The sequence below is a fragment of the Nicotiana tomentosiformis genome, chromosome 5 (assembly GCF_000390325.3).
Source record: "Nicotiana tomentosiformis chromosome 5, ASM39032v3, whole genome shotgun sequence".
NCBI lineage: Eukaryota > Viridiplantae > Streptophyta > Magnoliopsida > Solanales > Solanaceae > Nicotiana > Nicotiana tomentosiformis.
The window spans coordinates 19,529,278-19,556,058 of record NC_090816.1 but is presented as its reverse complement, the minus strand read 5'-3'; positions in this window follow the sequence as shown (position 1 = coordinate 19,556,058).

The following is a 26,781-nucleotide window of genomic DNA, read 5'->3' as shown; positions in this document are numbered from 1 at the left end:
CTCGTGAAATAAGGTCACTCAGGATGAGTGCGGACTTGGGTTCATAATGTTTTGAATGGAGCTATTATTATTCCTACGGCAAGTCCAGAGTAAATTAGAAGAAGTCGGATTCGGTTAGCTATGGTTGAATTGGCATGATGATGGCAATGATCAGTTCCTTCAGCATGTTGAGTTATACATATGATTTGTGGCGGTACGTGCGAGGTTTAACGGCCGCCATAATTGATTTTATTTGTAGGCATTCGAGTATTATGGCATGTTATGTGTAGATGAATCCCGGAAGAATTATGGTAGTTTAGACCACCACTCGAGGTTTATATTTTTTTGCGGTTATGTGAATTCAGTCACGTGTATCAATGGTTCTCCTGAAATGAGTTAAGTGAAAAGATTTTATATGATGAAGTGTGTACCCTATTGATGGTTCGGGAGTTATGATAAAATTCTTGTACTCTTGCGTATTGGTATGTTAGGTGCAGTGAACGTCATGGGAATTGGAAGTTGAGGATCAAGGTTGCAGTTGATGTCGACAAGAATGTCACGAGCTCGGATAAGCAGGGAAGAATTCAGATGTTTAGAGTAAGCTGGTATTGTCCTTAGCGTCACCTGAGATCAGTGTCATGTGCAAGAGGCTTTGTGTACTGATTTGCAGCCTCTTGATTTGCTTTACAGCATTTGTGTGACCGGTGGTATGGATGTACAGACTTGTTACCTGGTGCGGAGGGTCGTGGAAGTGTATCCCACGGGAAGATTATATAAGTGTGACATGTAGTAACTTGATTGGTTAAAGATTTAAAACTAAGTATAGAAATTGTGGTAATATCACTAATGTGAGAATTTATGCCTGAAGGGCGCTCGGTTCATTTGGTTGTGGAATGTGGAAGTTTTTTTCGGATTTGACGGCTATTCTTATGTGTCGTAAATAGGTCATTGTGGGTCCTTGAGAGGCTATTTAGCCAAGCATGGTATGATCAGAATCAGTTTGAGGTCCGTGGATGGATCTAAATGTAAATGTGGGCTCTATATCAAGCCGGGTGTGCTCATCCCAGCATAGCATTGTTTTCGGAAGGGTCTTCGGGCCTTGGATGTTATTTATGTCGTCAACTATTCCGTGTAATCTATATTATACCAGGTGGTTTGATTATTTGCACTCGTATTGAGGTCTCGTATGGTTTGTGGTATTATGTGAGCAGGATGGCTCTCGAGATGCAGATCATATATCGCACCTTAGTTGTGCTTGAGTTTTATAGCACGTGACACTACCCGTCTCCCCAGGATTTGTATTATGCACCTGGCGTGCTTATGATTGATAATCGGGCCTTTCGTGAGTATAAGCGTTTCGTCTCGATGTGTGTTTTCTTTAGATTATTATTATGTGTGTAGTATATATAGTGTAATATTTCAGCGAACGAACCCCCTTCCGCCCCTGGCTCTGCCCAATATTGGATACTTCGAATAAACTTGAATATGTATAGGATACACCGGTGCTAAAACCTTTTCCCGTAATATCTTCCAAACTATTGGGGTTGTTGATGGCGATCTTGTTCTTCTGATGTAAAATCCATTGGTTTTGTAGTTTTAGAATTCAGTTGATCCCAAGTACTCCATCTCCATCATTCTACATAGGAAATAAAGGTGGTAAAGAGGTAAAGACATGACTAGAAGAATTATGTGAAATACATGAATTTATTCAGTTGGGGCTTTCTTGATTGATTGCGACAAAACGATTCCTCAATACAGCTTAACTCAGACGCTCATTGAATAAGAATTTTGTATCTTTCATATCTTATTGTGGTAATCATGAAAAGGAAGAGCTTTCAAAACAAAAGAAAAATCAAGATAAAAGTTTCTCAAAAATAAGTGTTCTGAGGAGGTCATGTTCTACAATATGCAGAAAGCGCTTCGTAAGAAAGCAAAGGACCTTTCTAGTTTATGTGGAATTGAGATTACAATTATTATTATTTTGATTAGTGGTGAACCATTTCTATTTGGCAATCCGAATGTTGAACCGATTTGTCGATTGATTGTTTAATTCAAAACAATCATTTAAGCATTTGTCAAGCTATAGAGTAATATATGAAGGCTAGTGGTTGTAAAAAAAAAAGATAAAATAGAAAAGAAGAAAAACAAAAAAGGTAGTAGATGATGAGGAAAAAGGAAAACTTATTGGAAGTAATTCCACACACTCTACACTGAAGATTTTTAAGGCAACTGATATGAAAAAAAATGAGAAATTAGATCAAAGGATCGACGAACTTGAAAGAGAATTGGATAAGAAATTGTCTTTCAAATTTGTCGATCTTTTGATTCAATTTCTCAAGTTGATCAGACGACTTGAAAATCTGTAATGTAGAGTGTGCGGGATTATCTTCAATTGCTTTTCCTTTTTCCTCATCATCTACTGCCTTTATTTTTTCCCTTTTCCAACTTATCCATTTTTTATGACAACTAGCCTTCTCATATATCATTTTGCAGCTTGACATAAGCTCAAATGATTGTTAGTCCACAATCGATTCAACATTTGGATCACCAAATACAAATAATTCGTCCTTAATCAAAATAATAATAATTACAATCTCAATTCTACATAAATTAGAAATGTTCTTTGTTCTCTTACCAAGAGCTTTCTGTTTATTATAAAATATGACCTCCTCAGAACGCTTATTTTTGAAAAATATTATCTCGATTTTTTATTTTTTGGAAGCTCTTCCTTGCCATGATTAACCACAATAAGAGTTGACAAGATGCTAATTTCTTGTTGAGCGAGTGTCTTCGTTTTTCAGGGCCTACAAATAGTACTGCACTCTTCCCTTATTATTGAACTCGGACCCTATATGATCTGCATAACCAAAACAATGCAGGGGTTTTTAATTTACATTAGAAGTTCAGAACCAACTTCATTTAATTTTTGAAAAAAGAAAGCGGATGCATGTTGTATAAAGAAAATTGTCATCTCAAATCATGAAATCAATCGTTTGTTTCAGTTTATGGCATCCCTTATCACAGGAAAAAATCTACTTTCACTGCTTCATTTAACCTACTTTCACTGCTTTGTCCACTGTTGAAAAAAAAATTATGTTTATTGAACGTTAAATACCTAGATAGTCCCTTAAAGTTGATTTTATGATTTTATTAGGATCTAAATAGTTTTTTAATTCCCTCTCCATGAGTCAGAAAGAAAATCAACTTAATTAGGAGATCCAAAATAAAAGTTCAAGAAAAGGAAAAAGGTCCGACCAAATGAAGCAGACAAACTTAATTTGGAGTAAAATAGTATTAAATCACTTTACTTTAATTTCACCAGGTTCAATCCTCTATGCACACACATATGTACTTAAAACTAGTATTCTAAGGTTTATAAACTCATTTGTCTTTCTCTTCTTTTTTGTTTTTTTGGTTTTGTGTAAATATACAGAGTACTACAAAATCTCTCATGCAAAATACTGAAGGAGAAGCAGAGCTAATTGATATTCCAGATGATGATATTGAAGTTCCATTCTTTAGTTTTGAAAGCATATTAATGGCAACAGATGACTTCTCAGAACAAAATAAGCTTGGACAAGGGGGATTTGGTCCTGTTTACAAGGTTTTTACAGTATCACATTTTATTATAAATTTTATAACAGAGAAATTCCCGAGAGCCAGTTGCGCATAGTCGAAAACGGTAGATAATAAGCCAGTTCCTCTAGCTTATTTCACTTTGCGATGGATCGAACCCCTGACGTGCGCCTAACCAACATAATTAGTTCTTTTCTGAAAAAATTGTGTCACGTTATTATCAAGTGATTGATTATTTCTTGATTGTAGTATAACTTATGGAAATTTTGTTTTAGGGGATTTTTTTCAGGAGGAAGAGAAATTGCAGTGAAAAGGCTATCAAATCATTCTGGACAAGGGATAAATGAATTCAAGAATGAAGTAATGTTGATTGCAAGGCTTCAACATCGAAATCTTGTTAGACTTTTGGATTATTGCATCCAATCAAGTGAAAACATTTTACTCTATGAGTATATGGCAAACAAAAGTTTAGACACCTTCATATTTGGTTAGTATCTTTTGCTTACGAGTTTAACGTATATATCTTACTTCTTTCGAACTACTGACCTGATAGTGTAAAATTTCTTTACTTATTTCTTTACGTGGCGGCTCCACAAGATCGAAAACTATGCATGAAATTGGATTGGAGGAAGAGATTTGAAATTATAGAGGGAATTGCTAGAGGACTTCTTTATCTACATTATGACTCAAGGTTAAGGATCATTCATAGAGATCTCAAAACAAGTAATATATTATTAGATGAAGAGTTGAACCCAAAAATATCAGATTTTGGCTTAGCAAGGGTTGTTGAAGGGAAAATTACACAAGCAAATACAAATAAAGTGATTGGAACCTAATAAGTCCTTCCTATTTTCCTCATATATATTTTTCATGAAATTTAGATTGAAAAAAGTTAGTGTCTACGTTGCTTGGACTCTCCAAAAATATTATCGCATTCGTGTCATCCTTCAAATATGTATTACTTTTGGAGGATCCGATCGACACATATTATCACGATCCAAAACCTAACCCATCGTGATGGCGCCTATCGCGATACTAGGCAAGCCGACATTTTCAAAACACTTTCAACATTTAACAGAAATGAATTAAGACATTTTAAATGATCGGAATTTTTCATAAAAACGGGGTAAAATCCAATAGTATAAGTGCAAAAAAATTAGCCCGACATCGGGGTGTCACTGAGTACATGAGCATCTATACCAGGAGCAGTCTAAAACAACACCTAAGGAATAAGAAGTGAAATGCGATAAAGATAATGAAGGAGAGCCAAGGCCTGCGAACGCCATGCAGCTACCTCGATAGTCTCCGGAATCTGCTGCTCAACTATCAACACCCACTATTATCGAGAACACCTGGATCTGTACACGAAGTGCAGGGTGTAGCGTGAGTACAACCAACTCCGTAAGTAACAAAAATAAATAAGGAACCGAGAAGGTAGTGGCGAGCTATACAATTACAGTTCATTTTCAATAATCCCAGCAAAGAATAGACATTCTTTCAAATCCGACAGTTTAAGTCAACTCAGTTTTATACAGTTCAAGTTCACGTGATCCGGATATAAAATCTTTCAGAAATTTCACAACAATAATGGATAGCAGCTAAGTGCATCAACAAATGAAAAGTAATTACAGCCTCTCAGGGCTATAGTCACTCAACTCGTCACAACAGCTCAATCACTCGACTCTCAGCTCCCAGTACTCACACTCAATAGGTATCTGTGCTCATTGGGGGTGTGCAGACTCCGGAGGGGCTCCTTTCAGCCCAAGCGCTATATCGTTGCGGCGTGTAGCCCGACCCAATAATATAAGTAGCCATAAGGCTCGTTGCGGCGTGAAATCCGATCCACAGTCCATAAATAGCCATAAGGCTCATTGTGGCGTGCAACCAGATCCACATCCATAAATAGCCATAAGGCTCATTGCGGCGTGCAACCCGATCCATATACCCTCACATAGCTCACAGCTCGGTGCTCAGGCCTTATCTCAGTCACTAACCTCTCGGGCTTCCAGAAATCATACAAATCATCCAAAAGAGATAATATCAAGTATCAACAAGAAAACAAGAAGAAATGGATATATGACACGCAAGTCGAACTGTGACTGAGTACAAGACAGCAAATAGCGGCTAATTCAACAAGAGCCCGACCGCTGAGGGTCCCAACAGTGATATCATATGTCTTAAGCATGGTTTCTAACATCAATGACGGTCAAATTTCTATAATACAAAGAGAACAGGTATTAACAATAAGCTCTTCGACTTTACAGTCTCACAGGATAGACCAAGTCACAATCCTCCACGGTGCACGCCCACACGCCCATCACCTATCATGTGCGTCACCTCTAAAATAATCACATCATACCAAAAATCCAAGGTTTCATACCCTCAGGACCAGATTTAAAACTGTTACCTCAAACCGCACAAAATCCTACTCCTTCATGCCTTTGCCCCTCGAATCAATCTCCAAACGCCACGAATCTAGCCACAAGCAATACGATATAATTAATATAGGCTAAAAGAATCAATTCCACAAGAATAATACGAAATTATAAGCTAAAATCCGAAATAGGCTCAACCCGACCCTCGGGCCAATGCCTCGAATTCCAACAAAAGTCACAAAATATGAACACCCATTCACTCACGAGTCTAACCGTACAAGAAATACACGAATTCGACCTCAAATCACCTTCCAAAACTCGAAATTATAGCCAATGAAGTTTCTACCATTTTCCCAAATTTTCCAACTCAAATCCCTCATTAGAAGATGAAAATAGCAATAGATTCATGAAATATAGTCCAATCCGAGTTAGAATCACTTACCCCAACAATCATCTCGAAGAAACCTCGAAAACTCGCCTCACACCGAGCTCTCAAAGTCCCAAAATCGAAATGGGACTCAAACCCTCGAAATCCCATTTTCTGCCTAGTTCTTCCGCATCTACGGACATACTGTCGCACCTGTGACGCCGTACCTGCGGAATTTCCCTCGCATGTGCATAAATGACTTAAGGGACTAGGTTCGAATCTGCGAGCAAGAGGTCGCACCTGCGTGTGCGCACCTACAGACAAGGGTCTGCTTCTTCCATCTTTCCCTCCAGCTCACTCTCCGCATCTGCGGAGCTTCAAGCGCATCTGCGTGCTCGCGATGCGAAAATTCCCTCGCACCTGCGATCCCTGACCATCTCCTCAATTCTCACTTCTGCGCTTGGCCTAACGCACGTGCGTGCCCGCACCTGCGGCCACCCACTGCAGGTGCGATTATACCAGAAGCTTCAAAGCTTCAGCAATTTGCCTAAGTCCAAATTCAAACCGTTAAACATCGGAAACACACCCGAGGCCCCCAAGACCTCAACCAAATATACCGACAAGTACTAAAATACCATACGAACTTAGGCGAGCCTCAAAACATGTCAAACAATAACAAAAACATGAATCACCCTCCAATCCAAACTTAACGAACTTAAAACTCCAAATTCTAAAAACGATGTCGAACCATACCAAACCACGTCCGATTGACCTCAAATTTTGCACACAAGTCATCTTCCACAATACACCCCTACTCCAACTTTCGGAATCGGAATCAGATCCCGATATCAAAAAGTCAACCCCCCGGTCAAACTTCTCAAAAATTAGACTTTCGCCATTTCAAGCCTAAATTAGCTGCATAGCTCAAATTCACAGTCCAAACACGCTCCTAAGTCCAAAATCACCCAACGGAGCTAACGGAACCGACAAAACTCCATTCCGAAGTCGTCTTCACACAATTATGACTACGGTCAAAATTCTAAGACTTAAGCTTCCATTATAGGGACTAAGTGTCCCAAAATACCACGAAACCAAAAACAAAACCTCCCGATAAGTCACATAAGTAGAAACAGATATGGGGAAAGCAGTAAATAGGGGGTCAAGGCTAATACACTCAGAACGACCGGCCAGGTGGTTACATCCTCCCCCTCTTAAAATAATTATTCGTCCTCAAACAAGCATAGAGAGATACCTGAAGTGGTGAAAAGATGAGGATAACGGCTGCGCATAATATGCTCGGTCTCCCAAGTCGCCTCCTTGACCGGCTGGCCCCTCCACTGAACCTTCACATAAGCAATATTCTTTGACCTCAATTTTCGAACCTGCCTATCCAAGATCACCACCTGCTCCTCAGCATAAGATAAATCCTTGTCCAACTGGACTGAGCTGAAATCCAACACGTAAGACGGATCCCCGTGATACGTCCGGAGCATAGAAACATGGAATACTGGGTGAACTCCCGCTAGACTGGGAGGTAAAGCAAGCTCAAAAGCAACCTCCCCAACTCGCCACAACACCTCAAAGGGACCAATGAACCCTGGACTCAGCTTTCCCTTCTTCCTGAACCTCATAACGCCCTTCATAGGCGAAACCCGGAGCAAGACCCACTCCCCAACCATGAATGCAACATCGCGAACCTTCCGATCCGCATAACTCTTCTGTCCGGACTGGGTTGTGCGTAGTCTATCCTTAATCACCTTAACCTTCTCCAGAGCATCCTGAACCAAGTCTATACCCAATAATCTAGCCTCGCCTGGCTCGAACCAACCCATCGGAGACCTACACCGCCTACCATACAGAGCCTTATACGGTGCCATATGGATGCTCGACTGGTAATTGTTGTTGTAAGCAAACTCCGCTAGTGGCAACAACTGATCCCACAAACCCCCAAACTCTATCACACACGCACGGAGCATATCCTCTAATAATTGAATAGTGCGCTCAGACTGTCCGCCCGTTTGAGGGTGAAATGTTGTGCTCAACTCCACTCGAGTCCCCAACTCATACTACACGGCCCTCCAGAACCGTGATGTAAACTGCGTAGCCCGGTCAGAGATGATAGATACCAGTACGTCATGAAGCCTGACGATCTCGCGAATATACACTCGAGCCAGCTGCTCGAAAGAATAGGTAGTCATCATAGGAATGAAATGAGCTGACTTGGTCAGCATATCCACAATCACCCAAACTGCATCAAACTTCCGTTGAGTTCGTGGAAGCCCAACAATGAAATCCATAGTGATACGCTCCCATTTCCACTCCGGAATTTCTAACTTCTGAAGTAACTCACCTGGTCACTGATGTTCATAATTCACCTGCTGGCAATTTAGGCACTGAGCTACATACTCCACTATATCCTTCATCATTCTCCTCCACCAGTAATGTTGTCTCAAGTCCTGATACATCTTCGTGGCACCTGGATGAATAGAATACCGCAAACTGTGAGCCTCCTAGAGAATCAACTCACGCAAACCATCTACTTTGGGCACACATAGCCTTCCCTGCATCCTCAATGCACCATCAACCCCAATAGTGACCTCCTTAGTATCACCGTGTTGGACCGTGTCCTTAAGGACAAGCAGATGGGGGTCATCATACTGACGCTCCCTGATACAATCATAAAGAGAAGACCGAGAGACCACACAAGCCAATACTCGACTCGGCTCAGAAATATCCAATTTAACAAACTCGCTAGCTAAGGCCTAAACATCCAATGCCAACGACCTCTCTGCTACTAGAAGATATGCTAAGCTCCCCAAACTCTTCGCCCGACGACTCAGGGCATCGACCACCACATTGGCCTTACCTGAATGTTACAAAATGGTGATATCATAGTCCTTAAGAAGCTCTAACCACCTCTGCTGACGCAAGTTAAGATCCTTTTATTTGAACAGATGCTGCAAACTCCGATGATTAGTGTAAATCTCACAATGGACCCCGTACAAATAGTGCCGCCAAATCTTCAAGGCGTGAACAATAGTTGCTAACTCAAAGTTATGGATAGGATAGTTCTTCTCATAAGGCTTCAACTGGCGCGAAGAATAAGCAATCACTCTACCTTCCTGCATCAGAACACACCCAATACCGATCCGCGAGGCATCACAATACACTGTGTAATAACCAGAAGCTGATGGTAGAACTAGAACTGGAGTCGTGGTCAAAGTAGTCTTGAGCTTCTGAAAGCTCTCCTCGCACTCCTCCGACCACCTGAAAGGAGCACCCTTTTGGGTCAATTTAGTCAAGGGCGATGTAATAGATGAGAAGCCCTCCACAAAACGGCTGTAATAACCAACCAAATCGAGAAAACTCCGAATCTCTGTGGCTGAGGACGGTCTGGGCCAACTATGAACCGCCTCTATCTTCTTCGGGTCTACCTGAATACCCTCACTGGACACCACGTGTCCCAAGAACGCCATTGAACTGAGCCAAAACTCACACTTGGAGAACTTTGCATAAAGCTTCTCCTCCTTCAACTGTTGTAACACAATCCTCAGATGTTGGGCATGCTCCTCCTGGCTACGAGAGTACACCAGGATATCATCAATGAATACAACAACGAAGGAGTCAAGATAAGGTTGAAACACACTATTCATCAGATGCATAAACGTTGCTGGGGTGTTGGTCAGCCCAAAGGACATCACAAGGAACTCATAATGGCCATATCGGGTTCTGAAAGCTGTCTTAAGAATATCTGAGTCCTGAATCTTCAGCTAGTGATACCCTGACCTCAAATTAATTTTGGAGAACACCCTCGCTCCCTGAAGCTGGTCAAAAAAATCATCAGTACGCGGCAATGGATACTTGTTCTTGATTGTCACTTTGTTCAACTGCCTGTAATCAATGCCCATTCTCATAGTACCATCCTTCTTCTTTACAAATAGAACTCGTGCACCCCAAGGTGACACGCTAGGCCGAATAAACCCTTTATCAAGGAGTTCCTGAAGCTGCTCATTCAATTCTTTCAACTCCGCCGATGTCATACGATACGGTGGAATAGAAATGGGCTGAGTGCTCGGCAACAAATCAATACCGAAATCAATATCCATGTCGGGCGGCATGCCCGGCAGGTCTGCAAGAAACACTCCGGAAACTCTCACACCACCGGAACAGAATCAAAGGCAGGGGTCTCTGCACTAACATCCCTCACAAAGGCCAGATAAGATAAACAACCCTTCTCAACCATCTGCTGAGCCTTCAAGTATGAAATCACTCTACTAGGAACATAGTCTATAGAGTCTCTCCACTCAACCCTCGGCAAACCCGGCATCGCCAATGTCACGGTCTTAGCGTGACAATTTAGAAAACATGACATGGAGACAACCAATCCATATCCAAAATCACGTCAAAATCGACCATACTAAGCAATAAGAGATCCACTCTAGTCTCCAGACTCCCAATAGTCATCACACATGATCGATATACACGGTCCACAATGACAGTATCACCCACCTGCGTAGATACATGAATATGTGAAACTAGAGACTCACGGGGCATATCCAGAAAATGAACGAAATACGAGAACACATATGAATAAGTGGAACCAGAGTCAAATAATGCAGAGGCATCTCTATGGCAAACTGAGACAATACCTGTAATCATAGCATCCGAAGCAATGGCATCTGGTCTGGCAGGAAGAGCATAGAAACATACCTGGCCCCCCTGATCGGCCTCCCCCTCTCGGGCGGCCCCTAGCTGACCGGGCTCCACTCCGAGCTGGCTGAGCGAGTGGTGAAGAAACTGGTGCTGACGTCATAGACTAGCTCCTCTACTGAGTTGGACCTCCCACTAGGCGAGGACACAGCCTTCTCATGTGACCAAATTCTCCACACTCATAGCAACTCCCCGGTGCTGGTGTTGGGAACTAAAGGGAGCCCCGGGGAACGGGATAACTGGTAGAAGGACCTCGTATAGACGAGATCTGACCCGATGGAGCACGGGATGAACTTTGAGCTGGGAGAGCACTAAGAGATGAATGGCCTTACTAATAACTGTGTGAACCATGGCCAGATGATGCACCACGGTGAACTGGGTGAAGCGTCTAAGCATGTCTGAAAGGACAACCTCTACCATGGTAGAACTGACCCAGAAGGAACACCGCTAAATCCACTCTAACCACGAGGCCTCTTAGCCTCCATTTCGACCCGCTCGTGGCTACGAACCATCTCAATCTGACGAGTAATGTCGACAACCTCATCAAAAGTAGCACCAGACACTCTCTCTCGAGTCATAAGGAATCGCAGCTAAAAATTGAGGCCATCTATGAACCTCCTGATCCTCTCCCTGTCTGTGGGAACCAACCAGATAGCATTACGGGTCAACTCTGAAAATCTCATCTCATACTGCGTCACGGACATATCACCCTGATGAAGCTGCTTAAACTGCCTGCACAGCTCCTCTCTGCGGGACTGTGCACGAACTTCTCCAGGAATAGACCGGAGAATTGCTTCCACGTAAGGGGTGCTACACCGACCAGCCTACGTCTCTCGTAAGCCTCCCACCAACTGAAGGCAGCCCTAGAGAATTGAAAAGTAGTGAACGAGACCCCACTGGCCTCTAGAATACCTGCGGTACGGAGTATCCTCTGGCACCTATCTAAGAAGCCCTGTGCATCCTCTCCCTCAACACCACTGAAAGATGGAGGCTGGAGTCTCCCAAACCTCTCCAATCAACGATGCTCATCATCAGGCATGACAGGAACCACAAAGTCCTGAGCAACTGCAACCGGCTGGGCTGGTGGTGCCCCAAGTGTCTGGAATCCCTGTACCACCTGCTCTGGTGTGCCGGCGGTGGGAGTCTGAGTACCTCCCCCGGCTTGAGAAGTGGCTACTACGGCCGGAAAGAGACTGCCTAAGCAAGACTGGTACATGCGGTCAGGATCTGAGCTAAGGCCTCCTGAAGTCCTGGAATCACAATAGGCACAGGTGGTGTCTGAGCTGGCGCCACAGGCTCGTCCACAACTAGAGCCTACTCCTGAACTAGGGCAACTAGTGGATCTGCAGGTACTGGCCTAGCTGCGGTGCGAGCTGCACCTCTGCCCCTACCGTGACCTCAACCTCTCGCGGCCCTGACTGGTGGTACTGGTGGCTGTCCATCCTGCCCCGTAGTACGCATCCTCACCATATGTGAGAGAATTAGAACAACAGAAATTTAGTTACCAGAATCAAAAGATTCGCCCGACAAGAATTCAAGAATGTGAAGTTTCCTAAGGGTTCGGCAGCCTTTTAAAGATAAGTACAAACGTCTCCATATCGATCCGCTAGACTCTACTAAACCTGCTCATGACTCGTGAGACCTATGTAACCTAGGCTCTGATACCAACTTGTCATGACCCAAAACCTAACACATCGTGATGGAACCTATCATGATACTAGGCAAGCCGACATTTCCAAAACACTTTCAACATTTAACAGAAATGAATTAAGACATTTAAAATGATCGGAGTTTTTCATTAAAATAGGGTAAAACCCAATAGCATAAGTGCGGAAAAATTAGCCCGACATCGGGGTGTCACGAAGTACATGAGCATCTATACCAGGAGCAGTATAAAACAACATCTAAGGAATAATAACTGAAATGCGATAAAGATAATGAAGGAGAGCCAAGGCCTGCGAACGCCATACAGCTACCTCGATAGTCTCCGGAATCTGCTACTCAAATATCAACACCCGCTATGACCGGGAACACCTGGATCTGCACACGAAGTGCAGGGTGTAGCGTGAGTATAACCAACTCAGTATGTAACAAAAACAAATAAGGAACTGAGAAGGTAGTGACAAGCTATACAATTACAGTTCATTTTTAATAATCCCAGCAAAGAATAGATATGCTTTCAAATCCGGCAGTTTAAGTCAACTCAGTTTTATACAATTCAAGTTCAGGTGATCCGGATATAAAATCTTTTAGAAATTTCACAACAATGACGGATAGCAACTAAGTGCATCAACAAATGAAAAGCGAGTACAACCTCTCAGGGCAACAGTCACTCAACTCGTCACAACATCTCAATCACTCGGCTCTCAGCCCTCAGTACTCACAGTCAATAGGTACCTGCGCTCACTGGGGTGTGCAGACTCCGGAGGGGCTCCTTTTAGCCCAAGTGCTATATCGCTGCGGCGTGCAGCCCGACCCGATCATATAAGTAGCCATAAGGCTCGCTGCGGTGTGCAACCCGATCTACAGTCCATAAATCGCCATAAGGCTCGTTGCGGCGTGCAACCCGATCCACAGTCCATAAATAGCCATAAGGCTTGTTGCGGCGTGAAACCCGATCCATATACCCTCACATAGCTCACAGCTTGGCACTCAGGCCCTATCTCAGTCACTAACCTCTCCAGCCCTCTCGAACTTCCAGAAATCATACAAATCAGCCAAAAGAGATAATATCAAGTATCAACAAGAAAACAAGAAGAAATGGAGATATGACACGCAAGTCAAACTGTGACTAAGTATAAGACAGCAAATAGAGGCTAATTCAACAAGAACCCGAACGCTGAGGGTCCCAACAGTGATATCATATGGCTTAAGCATGGTTTCTAACATCAATGACGGTCAAATTTCTAGAAGACCGAGAGAAAAGGTATTAACAATAACCTATTCGACTTTACAGTCTCACAGGATGGACCAAGTCACAATCCCCTACGGTGCACGTCCACACGCCCGTCACCTAGCATGTGTGCCGCCTCCAAAATAATCACATCATACCAAAAATCCGGGGTTTCATACCCTTAGGACAAGATTTAAAACTGTTACTTACCTCAAACCGCGCAAAATCCTACTTCGCAATGCCTTTGCCCCTCGAATCAATCTCCAAATGCCCCGAATCTAGCCACAAGCAGTAGGACACAATTAATATAAGCTAAAAGAATCAATTCCATAAGAAAAATATGAAATTGTAAGCCAAAATCCGAAATAGGCTCAACTTGGCCCCCCGGGCCCATGCCTCGAATTCCGACAAAAGTCACAAAATACGAACACCAATTCACTCACGAGTCTAACCATACAAGAATTACTCTAATCCGACCTCAAATCACCTTCCAAAACTCGAAATTATAGCCTATGAATTTTCTACCATTTTCCCCTAATTTTCCAACTCAAATCCCTAATTAGATGAAAATAGCGATATATTCATGAAATATAGTCCAATCCGAGTTAGAATCACTTACCCCAACAATCCTTTCGAAGAAACTTCGAAATATCGCCTCACACCGAGCTCTCAAAGTCCCAAAATTGAAATGGGACTCAAACCCTCGAAATCCCATTTTCTGCCCAGTTCTTCCGCATCTGCGGACATACTGTCGCACCTGCGATGCCGCACCTACGGAATTTCCCTCGCAGGTGCGTAAATGACTTAAGGGACTGGGTTCGCATCTGCGAGCAAGAGGTCGCACCTGTGTGTGCGCACCTGCGGACAAGGGTCCACTTCTGCGATCTTTCCCTCCAGCTTACTCTACGCATCAGCGGAGCTTCAAGCGCATCAATGGAGCTTCAAGCGCATCAGCGGAGCTTTAAGCTCATCTGCAGGCTCACAGATGCGGAGATTTAAGCTCATCTGCAGGCTCGCAGATGCGGAAATTCCCTCGCACCTGCGACCCCTGGCCATCTCCTCAATTCCTGCTTCTGCGCTTCGCCTAACGAACGTGCGTGCCCACACCTGTGGCCACCGAAACACACCCGAGGCCCCTGAGGCCTCAACCAAATATACCGACAAGTCCTAAAACACCATACAAACTTAGTCGAGCCCTCAAAACACGTCAAACAACAACAAAAACACGAATCACCCTCCAATCGAAACTTAAAGAACTTGAAACTCCAAATTCTACAAACGATGCTGAACCATACCAAACCACGTCCGATTGACCTCAAATTTTGCACACAAGTCATCTTCCACATTACGGATCTACTCCAACTTTTGGAATCAGAATTCGACCATGATATCAAAAAGTCAACCCATCGGTCAAATTCACTCTATGCTCCTATAAATTTAACTTTCACCATTTCAAGCCTAAATTAGCTACAGAGCTCAAATTCACAGTCCGGACACACTCCTAAGTCAAAAATCACCCAACGGAGCTAACAGAACTGACAGAACTCCATTCCGAAGTCGTCTTCACATAATTTTGACTACGGTCAAAATCCTAAGACTTAAGCTTCCGTTTTAGGGACTAAGTGTCCCAAAACACTCCGACACCAAAAACAAAACCTCCCAACAAGTCACATAAGCAGAAACAGATACGGGCAAAGCAGCAAATAGGGGATCGGGGCAAATACACTCAAAACGACCAGTCGGGTCGCTACATCCTCCCCCTCTTAAAACAATCGTTCGTCCTCGAACGAGCATAGAGACATACTTGAAGTGGTGAACATATGAGGATAACGGCTGCGCATAACATACTCGGTCTCCCAAGTCGCCTCCTCGACCGGCTGGCCCCTCCACTGAACCTTAATAGAAGCAATATTCTTTGACCTCAGCTTTCGAACATGCCTATCCAGGATCTCCACCTGCTCCTCAACATAAGATAAATCCTTGTCCAACTGGACTGAGCTGAAATCCAACACGTGAGATGGATCGCCGTGATACTTTCGGAGCATAGAAATATGGAATACTGGGTGAACTCCTGCTAGACTGGGAGGTAAAGCAAGCTCATAAGCAACCTCCCCAACTTGCCGCAACACCTCAAAGGGACCAATAAACCTTGGGCTCAGCTTTCCCTTATTTTCGAACCTCATAACGCCCTTCATAGGCAAAACCCGGAGCAAGACTCGCTCCCCAACCATGAATGCAACATCGTGAACCTTTTGATCCCCATAACTCTTCTGTCTAGACTGGGCTATGCGTAGTCTATCCTTAATCACCTTAACCTTCTCCCGAGCATTCTGAACCAAGTCTGTACCCAATAATCTAGCCTCACTCGGCTTGAACCAACCCACCGGAGACCTACACCGCCTACATACATAGCCTCATACGGTGCCATCTGGATGCTCGACTGGTAACTATTGTTGTAAGCAAACTCCGCTAGAGGCAAGAACTAATCCCACAAACCCCCAAACTCCATCACACATGCACGGAGCATATCCTCTAATATCTAAATAGTGCGCACGGGCTATCCATCCGTCTGAGGGTGAAATGTTGTGCTCAACTCCAATCGAGTCCCCGACTCACACTACACGGCCCTCAAGAACCGTGATGTAAACTACGTACCCCGGTTAGAGATGATAGATACCGGTATGCCATGAAGCCTGACGATCTCGTGGATATACACTCGAGCCAACTACTCAGAAGAATAGGTAGTCATCACAGGAATGAAATGAGCTAACTTGGTCAGCCTATCCACAATCACCCAAACTGCATCAAACTTCCGTTGAGTCCGTGGAAGCCCAACAACGAAATCCATAGTAATCCGCTCCCATTTCCACTCCGGAATCTCTAACTTCTGAAGCAACCCACCTAGTCGTTGATGCTCATACTTCACCTGCTGGAAATTTAGGCACCGAGCTACATACTCCACTATGTCCTTCTTAATTCTCCTCCGCCAGTAATATTGTCTCAAGTCCTGATACATCTTCGCGGCACCCGGATGAATAGAATATAGTGAACTGTGAGCCTCCTAGAGAATCAACTCACGCAAACCATCTACTTTGGGCACACATAGCCTGCCCTGCATCCTCAATGCACCATCAACCCCAATAGTGACTCATTAGCATCACCATGCTAGGCTGTGTCCTTAAGGATAAGCAGATGGGGGTCATCATACTGACGCTCCCTGATACGATCATAAAGAGAAGACCGAGAGACCACACAAGACATTACTCGACTCGGCTCAGAAACATCCAATCTAACAAACTGGTTAGCTAAGGCCTGAACATCCAATGCCAACGGCTTCTCTGCTACTGGAAGATATGCTAAGCTCCCCAAACTCTTCGCCCGGCGATTCAGGGCATCGACCACCACATTGGCCTTCCCTGGATGGTACAAAATGGTGATATCATAGTCCTTAAGAAGCTTCAACCACCTCCGTTGACGCAAGTTAAGATCCTTTTGTTTGAACAGATGCTGCAAACTCTGATGATCAGTGTAAATCTCATAATGGACCCCGTACAAATAGTGCCGCCAAATCTTCAAGGCGTGAACAATAGTTGCTAACTCAAGGTTATGGATAGGATAGTTCTTCTCATGAGGCTTCAACTGGCGCGAAGCATAAGCAATCACTCTACCCCCTGCATCAGAACACACCCAATACCGATCCACAAGGCATTACAATACACTGTGTAATAACCAGAAGATGATGGTAGAACTAGAACTGGAGTCATGGTCAAAGCAGTCTTGAGCTTCTGAAAGCTCTCCTCGCACTCCTCCGACCACCTGAAAGGAGCACCCTTTTGGGTCAATTTTCAATAATCCCAGCAAAGAATAGGCATCCTTTCAAATCCGGCAGTTTAACTCAACTCAGTTTTATACAGTTCAAGTTCAGGTGATCCGGATATAAAATTTTTCAGACAAGTCATATTCCACATTACAGACCTACTTTAACTTCCGGAATCAGAATCCGATCCCGATATCAAAAAGTCAATCACCCGGTCAAACTTCCTAAAAATTTGACTTTCGCCATTTCAAGCATAAATTAGCTACAGACCTCAAATTCACAGTCCGAACACGCTTCTAAGTTTAAAATCACCCAATGGAGCTAACAGAGCTGACAGAACTCCATTCCAAAGTCGTCTTTACATAATTCCGACTACGGTCAAAATCCTAAAACTTAAACTTCCGTTTTAGGGACTAAGTGTCCCAAAACACTCCGAAACCAAAAACAAAACCTCCCGGCAAGTCACATAAGCAGAAATATATATGGGAAAAGCAGTAAATAGGAGATCGGGGCTAATCATTACACATATCCGGCGTCATTTTTAAGGAATTTGAACAATATAGGCTAGTATTGATTTTCTCATCCATTAATATGTTTTTTAATTGATATTTATGCAGTGGTTACATGGCTCCAGAATATGCAATAGCTGAATTATTTTCAATTAAGTCAGATTTATTTAGTTTTGGAATAGTTATTGTTTACCCTCAAAATCGGATAACAATTGAATTTGTAAGTGATTTTAAGGATATGCGGATTTTTTTTTTGTGGCTAATATATAAATAAAATCCCAAAATGGGTCCAAAGCTTACAAGATGTCCAAACCAAAATAGAAGTTGAAGTTGCATGAAGCTACTAGCTATTAAAAAGATAGAAAAGCTAAAATCTAATGAACTAGCTATTACAACATGATAAGTTGAATGCTTCCTTCTACTATTAGTGTATGTGAATCCAATTGTCATTGGAAAATACTAAGCAGCACCTATCAAGCTCTCACCAGGCGCCAGGGTATATTGTCCATAGGCTAAAATAAATTTCAAACATCTCCACCACAGAGTTGAAGCCAGCATAGTCTTCCAAGTGTAGCTACTATATGATCTCCATATGCAATGGACTGATTTTGTTCAAGTATTAATCATGTGCTCACTCATCAAGATTAATGTATAAAAGAGGAGCCTGGCTTTAGGCAGGCTTTGCAAGGCAAAGGCCAGGCATGAGCTGGCTTTAGGCAGGCTTTGCAAGGCAAAAGCCAGGCTTGAGCTGGCTTTAGGAAGGCTTTACAGGGCAAAGGCCAGGCATGAGCTGGCTTTAGGCAGGCTTTACAAGGCAAAAGCCAGGCATGAGTTGGCTTTAGCCAGGCTTTACAAGGCAAAAGCCAAGCATGAGCTGGCTTTAGCCAGGATTTACAAGGAAAAAGCCAGGCATGAGCTAGCTTTAAGCAGGCTTTGCAAGGCAAAGGCCAGCCTTTGAAATTGTGCCTTTTTGTGATCTTGTAAGCTCAGATCCTTCCCTACTAGAACCTTTAATGTAGACATTATTCTAAACATTGCTAAACCATCCTCATATTGAGCATAAAAGCATGTTAATACCACTGAGAAATGATTCAACAATCTCCAAAAATACCATATGATGGGTTCAGCATTTTTCTTAGCATTTGGACATATCAGTTTGTGCAGAGTCCAATCCTGTGAAGCCATCAGTCTAGGGTTCTTCTCTTTGCTATCCTAACCCTAAGGTTAGGTGATTGAGATTTGTCTAGATTGATCAACCTCTTCCCTGCACTAGGCAGTTCAGAGAATGAATGAAACTCAGATGTACCTGCAAAAGAGAACACAATGTTAGCTATAAAATCCGCCACTGAGTTGCCTTCTCTGAACATACGTTGAAAGATCACATTGAAGTTGTCCTTCACCTCTAAAATTTTCTTCACATCCTGTGCAATTACCCAAGGAGGATCCCATTCCCCTTCTATCGCTTTTTTCATCACCAATGAATCAGTCTCTAATATGAGAGGGTGAAGATTATGCTCCACACAATATTCCAACCCTTGAAGAATAGCCTTAGCTTCAGCCACCACATTAGTTGTCACTCCCATGTCTACTGCCCTAGCATACACCACATCACCTTCATCATCCCTCACACAAAAGCCTAAGGAGCTAGGTACAGGATTGCCCTTTGAAGCTCCATCCGTATTACATTTTTACCAACCATGAAAAGGAAGCTGCCATGTTACTCTTGTAGTGATTAATATAGGTTTATATTCTTCAAAGTATTGAATCATGTCTGGCCATAACAATAGAATATTAGGGATCCAAGCATACCTCACCCTTTCCAGTTGATGCAATGTCCTATTTATCTCATGAATCACCCTATTTGTGGACATTGAACCACCATGTTTACCTGCATTTCTTCTCTTCCAAAGCTCCCAAGTGATGATAGCTGGTACTGCTTGAAATAGTGGCTTTAATTTTGGACAACACTGAGCATACCACCAATGCCTTATAATCTACTTCAATTGAATCAATTGCACAGAAATTCCAGCAGCCCTCATGAACAAGTTCCATACCTTAGAGGCAGTAGGACTTGTGACAAATATATGCTCAATGGATTCCTCTTGGGGCTGCTGACAACACCAACACCTAGATATCACCATTTGCCCTTGCCTCCTCCACATGTCATCGGTGGCTATTTTCTTCCTCCACAATCTCCACAAGAAGAAGGATATCTTGAATGGCAAACCTTTAATCCACATTAACTTGAATTTCTGATTAGGATCAGCCCTATGCCTTAATATTTGCCAAGCACTGCTAACACTAAACTTGCCTGAAGGAGTTGGCATCCAGTATGGCCTATCCGAATATCCCTCACTGCCTTCATAGTGCATATTTAGCCTTATATGTTCTGCAATTTCCTCATTGAAAGTTTGATCTAAGTAGCTGATCATCCCATGCTTCTCCTTGCCGTAGTTCTGCCACCTCCTGAAGACCTTCATTGATTGGAAAGTCTTTAGGTAATACGTGATAAAGTGCACCCAATCCAGTCCAATTTTCATGCCAAATATTAGTTATTCCACTCTTCAATTCCCATACGATCTCATGTTCTACTTCTTCCCTAGCATTCAGCATTTGTCTCCAAACATGAGACCCTCCCCTAAAATGCACCACTGTTGGTAGCTCCTTCTTGCAATACTTATTCCACATGAAATTAGACCACAAAGATTTTGTGGTCCTAAACCTCCACCATAGTTTTAGCAAACAGTGCCCTTGAGATATCATTTAAGGGCCTAAAACCTAGCCCCCTTCCTCTTTAGGAAGGCAAAATAAACGATGACAAAATAAATTCAAATCACACGAATTGGACAATTCAAGTCTTGGAAGGTCAGTCACCCTCAAACTGTATCCAAATAGTGTCAAACCAGAATTACTACAATCCTTTTTAGAAAAAGGTGGCTTAACTAACGAAAGAAAGATGGAACCAGATACATTCTTAAAAGAAAGATGTACTTCGATCAGAGGAGTCCTACTTTAGGTACCATTCTATAAAAGGTAAAAATCTCTTGATTTATTGATTGTCGGTTCCTTATTGATACGTGCAGAGATTTTTGCCATAATATTCGGCCGGTCACGGATATTTTGGTCTTCTGTTGACTATGTTAACAATGTTTCTTCAAGCTCGTTCGAGGCTAGGATCGATTCCGGGATCACGGTCTCGATATTCTCAAAGGCAAGCATTCTGCCCCCGGGTTTAGCCCGGTGGGACTTGGGGTCGATCTTCAATCCTTTATTGTCATGCCTCGAGCCTGGCTCACCATGTTGGAGGCTAGGATGCCCCACGAGTATGATTTCGACCGTATACAGATAGTTCTCTCATTTTTTAGAGAGTAGACAACGAGAAACGACATGAGCTTCCGACTCTTACTTCGATACCCCGTGACAGAAATAATAAAACAAACAAAATGTCTCGTCAGTCCAATCTTAACGGCATTAAATGCATGTCAGTCGCCTGTCGGCCATTCCTAGATATGAACCGCCGTTAAAATACTATAAATACCTATATCTTTTTTCATTTTAACTTTTCATTCAAACCTTCTACCCTCGTATCTTTGAAATTTCAATACTTTCTAGCAATTATACTCTGGTTTATTTGAGATCTTTTGCAAGAACTTTTGTACATCTCAATCTCAAGCCAACAAGTGCACTCCTTCAACTTCCTCTCTTCCTCTATTTTTCCTCCATTTTTTAAAGAAAGAGTAAAGATTGAAAAAATTGTTCCCCAAAAAGAAACACCTTCTACTTTGCCGCCGGCTACAAAGGCCGAAGAAATTATTTCGCATACTGTCATCGATGAACCAGTACCGGAACCCCCTTTAAAAATGTTCATCCCTGGAGGATGCTTGGTAATCGCCGATTTCAAGGTCAAAAACCATTCCTCCGTACAAGGCCAGTGTGAGAAGGTCTTGAGGTACATATGCTCGATCACCGAGGAAGTCTTCCCTACGGTCCGAAAAGATTGCAACTGGGCCGGTAAGGGCATATTGATCCCTGACCCCGACGAAGCCATCACCACCCATGTCGAGGGATAAAAAAGTATTTACACTTATCCCTTTATATTGGGCCCGATGGACCCGGTCATTGTTGAATTCTGTAAGAGGTACGAGGTATGCCTCGGTTAGATTCATCCTTCATTCTTGAGGATCGTGATCCTCCTATGGTTATTTGTGAGCAGAATCGATGGTTGGTCATTCACCGTCGGCCATCTCTTATGTTTGTACAGTCCCCGAATCTTCCGGGGAGGCTGATAAAGCTCATGTGCTGGCCAGCAAGGCCCCGTTCTCGAGTATTGATGAAAACCAGGATCGAGGCTGGCAAGGCCGTTTTATCCAAGTGAGGACTTTGGACTTTATCCCAACCGAGCATATGTCGTTCCCCGAGAAGTAGAATACATCATGTAAGTATAATTTTGCTTTCAAAATTTGATTTTACGCTTTTTTTTCCTTCCTTCTTATCGGTGCTTTGTGGTGGTGCAGCTGTTGCTTGGGTCCCGAATGCAGTCCCTCGACTCAAGGAGTGGGTCGAGGGCATCATATATCAAAATGCTCTACTCCAAGCACTCATGGCACGAGCTTTCGAAAGGCCATTAGGAAACTCGTTCTCATGGTGAGATTCCTCTCCTGAATAGTTTTTGGGTTCCTATTTTGTCATTAAGTTCTCACTTGTTTTATTTCTTTTCACAGGTTTATCCAGAGATGTCAAACTGAAGCCTCCAGTCGGTACCGAGGACTTACCTACCGAGTCCCCTGCTCTGAGACAGGCCGAAGAGAAGAAAATAAAGAGGGATCTGAGTTCTCCGAGCTCAGAGAATAAGAAAACAAGAAGAATGTTGGTGAGCAAGTCTAAAGAAAGTGTCAGTGCTAGAACACTATCCTCGAACTCACTCTTTCGGCGGAGAGGCAAGTCCGAAGAAGAAAGAGAAGCCTTTGCTCTGGTGGCCCGCGATCCACCGCAGTTCGAGGGCCAAGGGGCCTCCGAACCAGAGAGAGGCGAGGCTGATTTGCCTCAAGCTAGGGAGGCCGACGAGAAAGCCATGGCCGGGGCTCCCCAGGATCTGGGCAATGCCTCGAAGGAAGTACTCGGTGTGATAGACATCACCGAGTTGCCCTCGTTTACCGAGTCCATGTATAACGAGGACATCACCGGATTAGCTGACTTAGAGGTGCTGAAGAAGAGTCCATATTCGAGAACAAACGGGCCTTCCTCAATCCCGAAACTGATCAACCGGCTCCCGGCTCCGAGCATGGATCCTGACCGAAAGTGATCCATCGTCATCTCCATTCCGGAGAATGCCCGAGTCCTCTATGCCCCCGTAGGGGTGGCCAGTTACCTTTGGTGTCTGGTGACCGAGGAAGACCAATCCAAGATGAACGAGGTAGATGTGCCCTACTTGTTCAACGAAAGCACAACAGGCGCTAAACTGGGTAACTTCAAATATTTCTTGATGACTTTAATTTGTACTTAGACTAATTCATAGATAATCCTAACATTTTTCTTTGTGTCTATAGGCCTCAGTGTTTCATCATGAAACTTTTCTTCGATATCGGAAGGAGCTGAACCAGCTTAAAGCCGAGGTTCGAGGGCTCACTGAGAAGAGAGATACTTATAAACTTCTCAGTGAGCAGCGTAAAGGGAAGGATAAGAGCCTCCAAGCTGAGCTAGAGGTGGCCCGGAAGGAGCATGCTGACCTGGTTGAATAGGTAAAAATATTTGAAGTTAGTGACAATGAACTAGACTCAGTGACTAATGGTCGGAATCCGTAGGTCCAACAGAAGATCGATTGGATCGACCAACTCCGAGCTGAGATGGATATAGTCAAAGCCGAGGTCGAAGAATGGAGAGGCAGGATGGACCGTCTGGCCTCAGAAAAGGAGATTGCTCGGACGCAACTGACTTCGGCTGAGTTCCAGCTTCGAGCGGCAAAGGAAAAGGCTGAGGTGCGGGCCCAAAAGGTTGAGGAGCTCTAGTCTCGGCTAATCTCGACCGTCTCTCATCAAGAAACTCTTGCCAAGGAGCTTGAAACGGCCAAGTCGATGGTTGTGGTGGTTAAAATCGATGCCGAATATAAGGCCAATGTTGAGGTGGCCCAGGAACTACTGAAGGATATCGTCGAGTACGCAAAGTGGCAATCCCGAAGGGAGGCCCTCGAGAAAATTCATGCTCGGGGTTTAAACTAATCGGTCGAAATTAAGAGTGCTAAGGGGCTCGAAGTCGAGGTCAAAAAGTTGGCGTATCCCGAGGATGAAGAAGACTCTGAGGGTTCGAGCGGATCCGAGGGTTGGGGAGACTCCGAAGACCCTAGCGACGAGGTAGACTCCGGTGAAGACCAGGTCGTTTAAGTTTCTTGTACATTTTCCTTTGTTTTGTTTTTTGTATTTTTGTACCTTTGAACTTTTTGTCGAGGCCATTTGGCCTTTGTAAAGACTATATATATAATACAAGGCTTCTTTTTTCCCTTTGACAATTTCTAAGTTTGTTTTCCTTTGCTTTATTATTTATGTTTGCAAAGATCGAAATGTCTTAACATGAAATAGTTAGGTCATGTTCAGAGGTTCGAATAGGCCTTGCCTTCGACATCATTTTGTAGGCATCGTGGGGGTTAGGTGTGACCGGAAATATTTCCCCCAAAGTACTTATAATTTTTTAGATTATAGTTTGCCGAGGATAGCCTTTAGAACCGGTTTAGAAATTTTGAAGGCCTTGTTTTTTGTTACGGGTCTCGGACGTCTACGGGCCGTTTTAATATAACCGTAGCCTTTTTAGGTCGGGTGTTGCTCAGTGGACTTGTTACCCCAAATTATCTCGGGTTGCCTAAGATAACAGTCCTCGAGTGGGGATGGCCGTAGCCTTTCAGGTTAGGGCGCTGCCTAATAGGTCTTGTACCATCGGGCTCTGATAGTCCGGGCCATCCGAGTTGGTCTTTGGACGGCAATCCTCAAGTGAGAGAAATACTTAGAACCCGGATAAAGGCGGCCCTTGTGCTCAATATCTTTAGGGGATCGAATGTAGGAAATTCCTTAAGAGGAAAAGATTTTTAAGGGATAAGATATTTATCTGCAAGGTAGAAACGTTTTTTTATTTCTGTGCATAATATATACGATTACACATGTGGACAAGCTTCATGTCAGGGCTCGAGCAGTCTATGTGAGCGCGGTTCATTCGATCGTTTGGCCCTTACAGTAAATCCTATCGATCGAGCCGAGACTATTCGATCACAAAGTTTCTCATTGTCCAATGATGCCCCCTAGTGTTCGAGGCCGATCATAGAGAAGCCTCGAATATTGTTGTTGTGTTTTTCAACGCCGGTTCATAGCCGGCCTTCAATTCTAAGCTAGCACGATTTATTGTTGCCTCGTTAAAAACCTTTCCAGAAAGCCCATTTGGGACAAAACCGGTTCAAGGGAAAAAGAGTGCAACGCGTGCTTTCAAACCTAAAAATCATATCGTTCTTTGATGATTTCCTGCAAGTGTTAGTTCAAAATGCAAATAAGTAAAAGGAATGAATGAAGTCATACCGTATCAGTAGTATCGCTTCAAGTGAGTTACGTTCCAGTTGTTCGGTAGTCGTTCACCGTTCATTGCTCCGAGTTTGTACGATCCTTTTCCGGTGATCTCGATAATTTGATATAGTCCTTCCCAGTTCGGCCCCAGCTTCCCTTCGTTCGGGTCCTGAGTGCTTAGTGTGACCTTCCTTAACACTAAGTCCCTGAAATTGAAGTGTTGAAGGTTGGCCCTTCGATTGTAATACCTCTCGATCCGCTGTTTTTGGGCGGCCAATCGGACAATGGCGGCTTCAGGCCTTTCATCTAATAGCTCCAGGCTCGTATTCATGGCCTTATCGCTTGATTCCTTGGTTGCATATCGAAACCTGAGACTTGGTTCTCCGACTTTGACCAGTATTAGAGCTTCGGTGCCGTAAACCAACGAGAATGGGGTGGCCCCGGTACTGGACTTCGAGGTCATACGGTACGCCCATAGGACTTCGGGCAGGATTTCATTCCAATTTCCTTTGGCGTCGGTTAACCTGTTTTTGAGGTTTTGGAGTATAGTTTTGTTTGTCGATTATGCTTGTCCATTCCCACTAGCGTGGTAGGGCATTGACAAGATCCTTTTGATCTTATGGTCTTCGAGAAACTTGCTTATTTTGCTGCTGATGAACTGTTTCCCATTATCGCATATGATCTCGTCTAGCATTCCGAATCGTCATATGATGTGGTCCCAAATGAAATCGATGACTTCCTTCTCCCTGACCTTCTCGTATTCGTGGGCTTCCACCCACTTAGAAAAATAGTCAGTCATAAATAATATAAATTGAGCCTTACCGGGTGCCCAAGGAAGGGGGCCAACAATGTCCATCCCCCATTTAATGAACGGCCATGGTGACAAAACCGATTGCAGCAGCTCCCTGGGTTGATGAATCATCAGAGCATGTCTTTTACATTCATCACATTTTCGTACGAACTCCTTCGCGTACTTTTCTATGTCGATCCAGTAGTAGCCGTCTCTGATTATCTTTC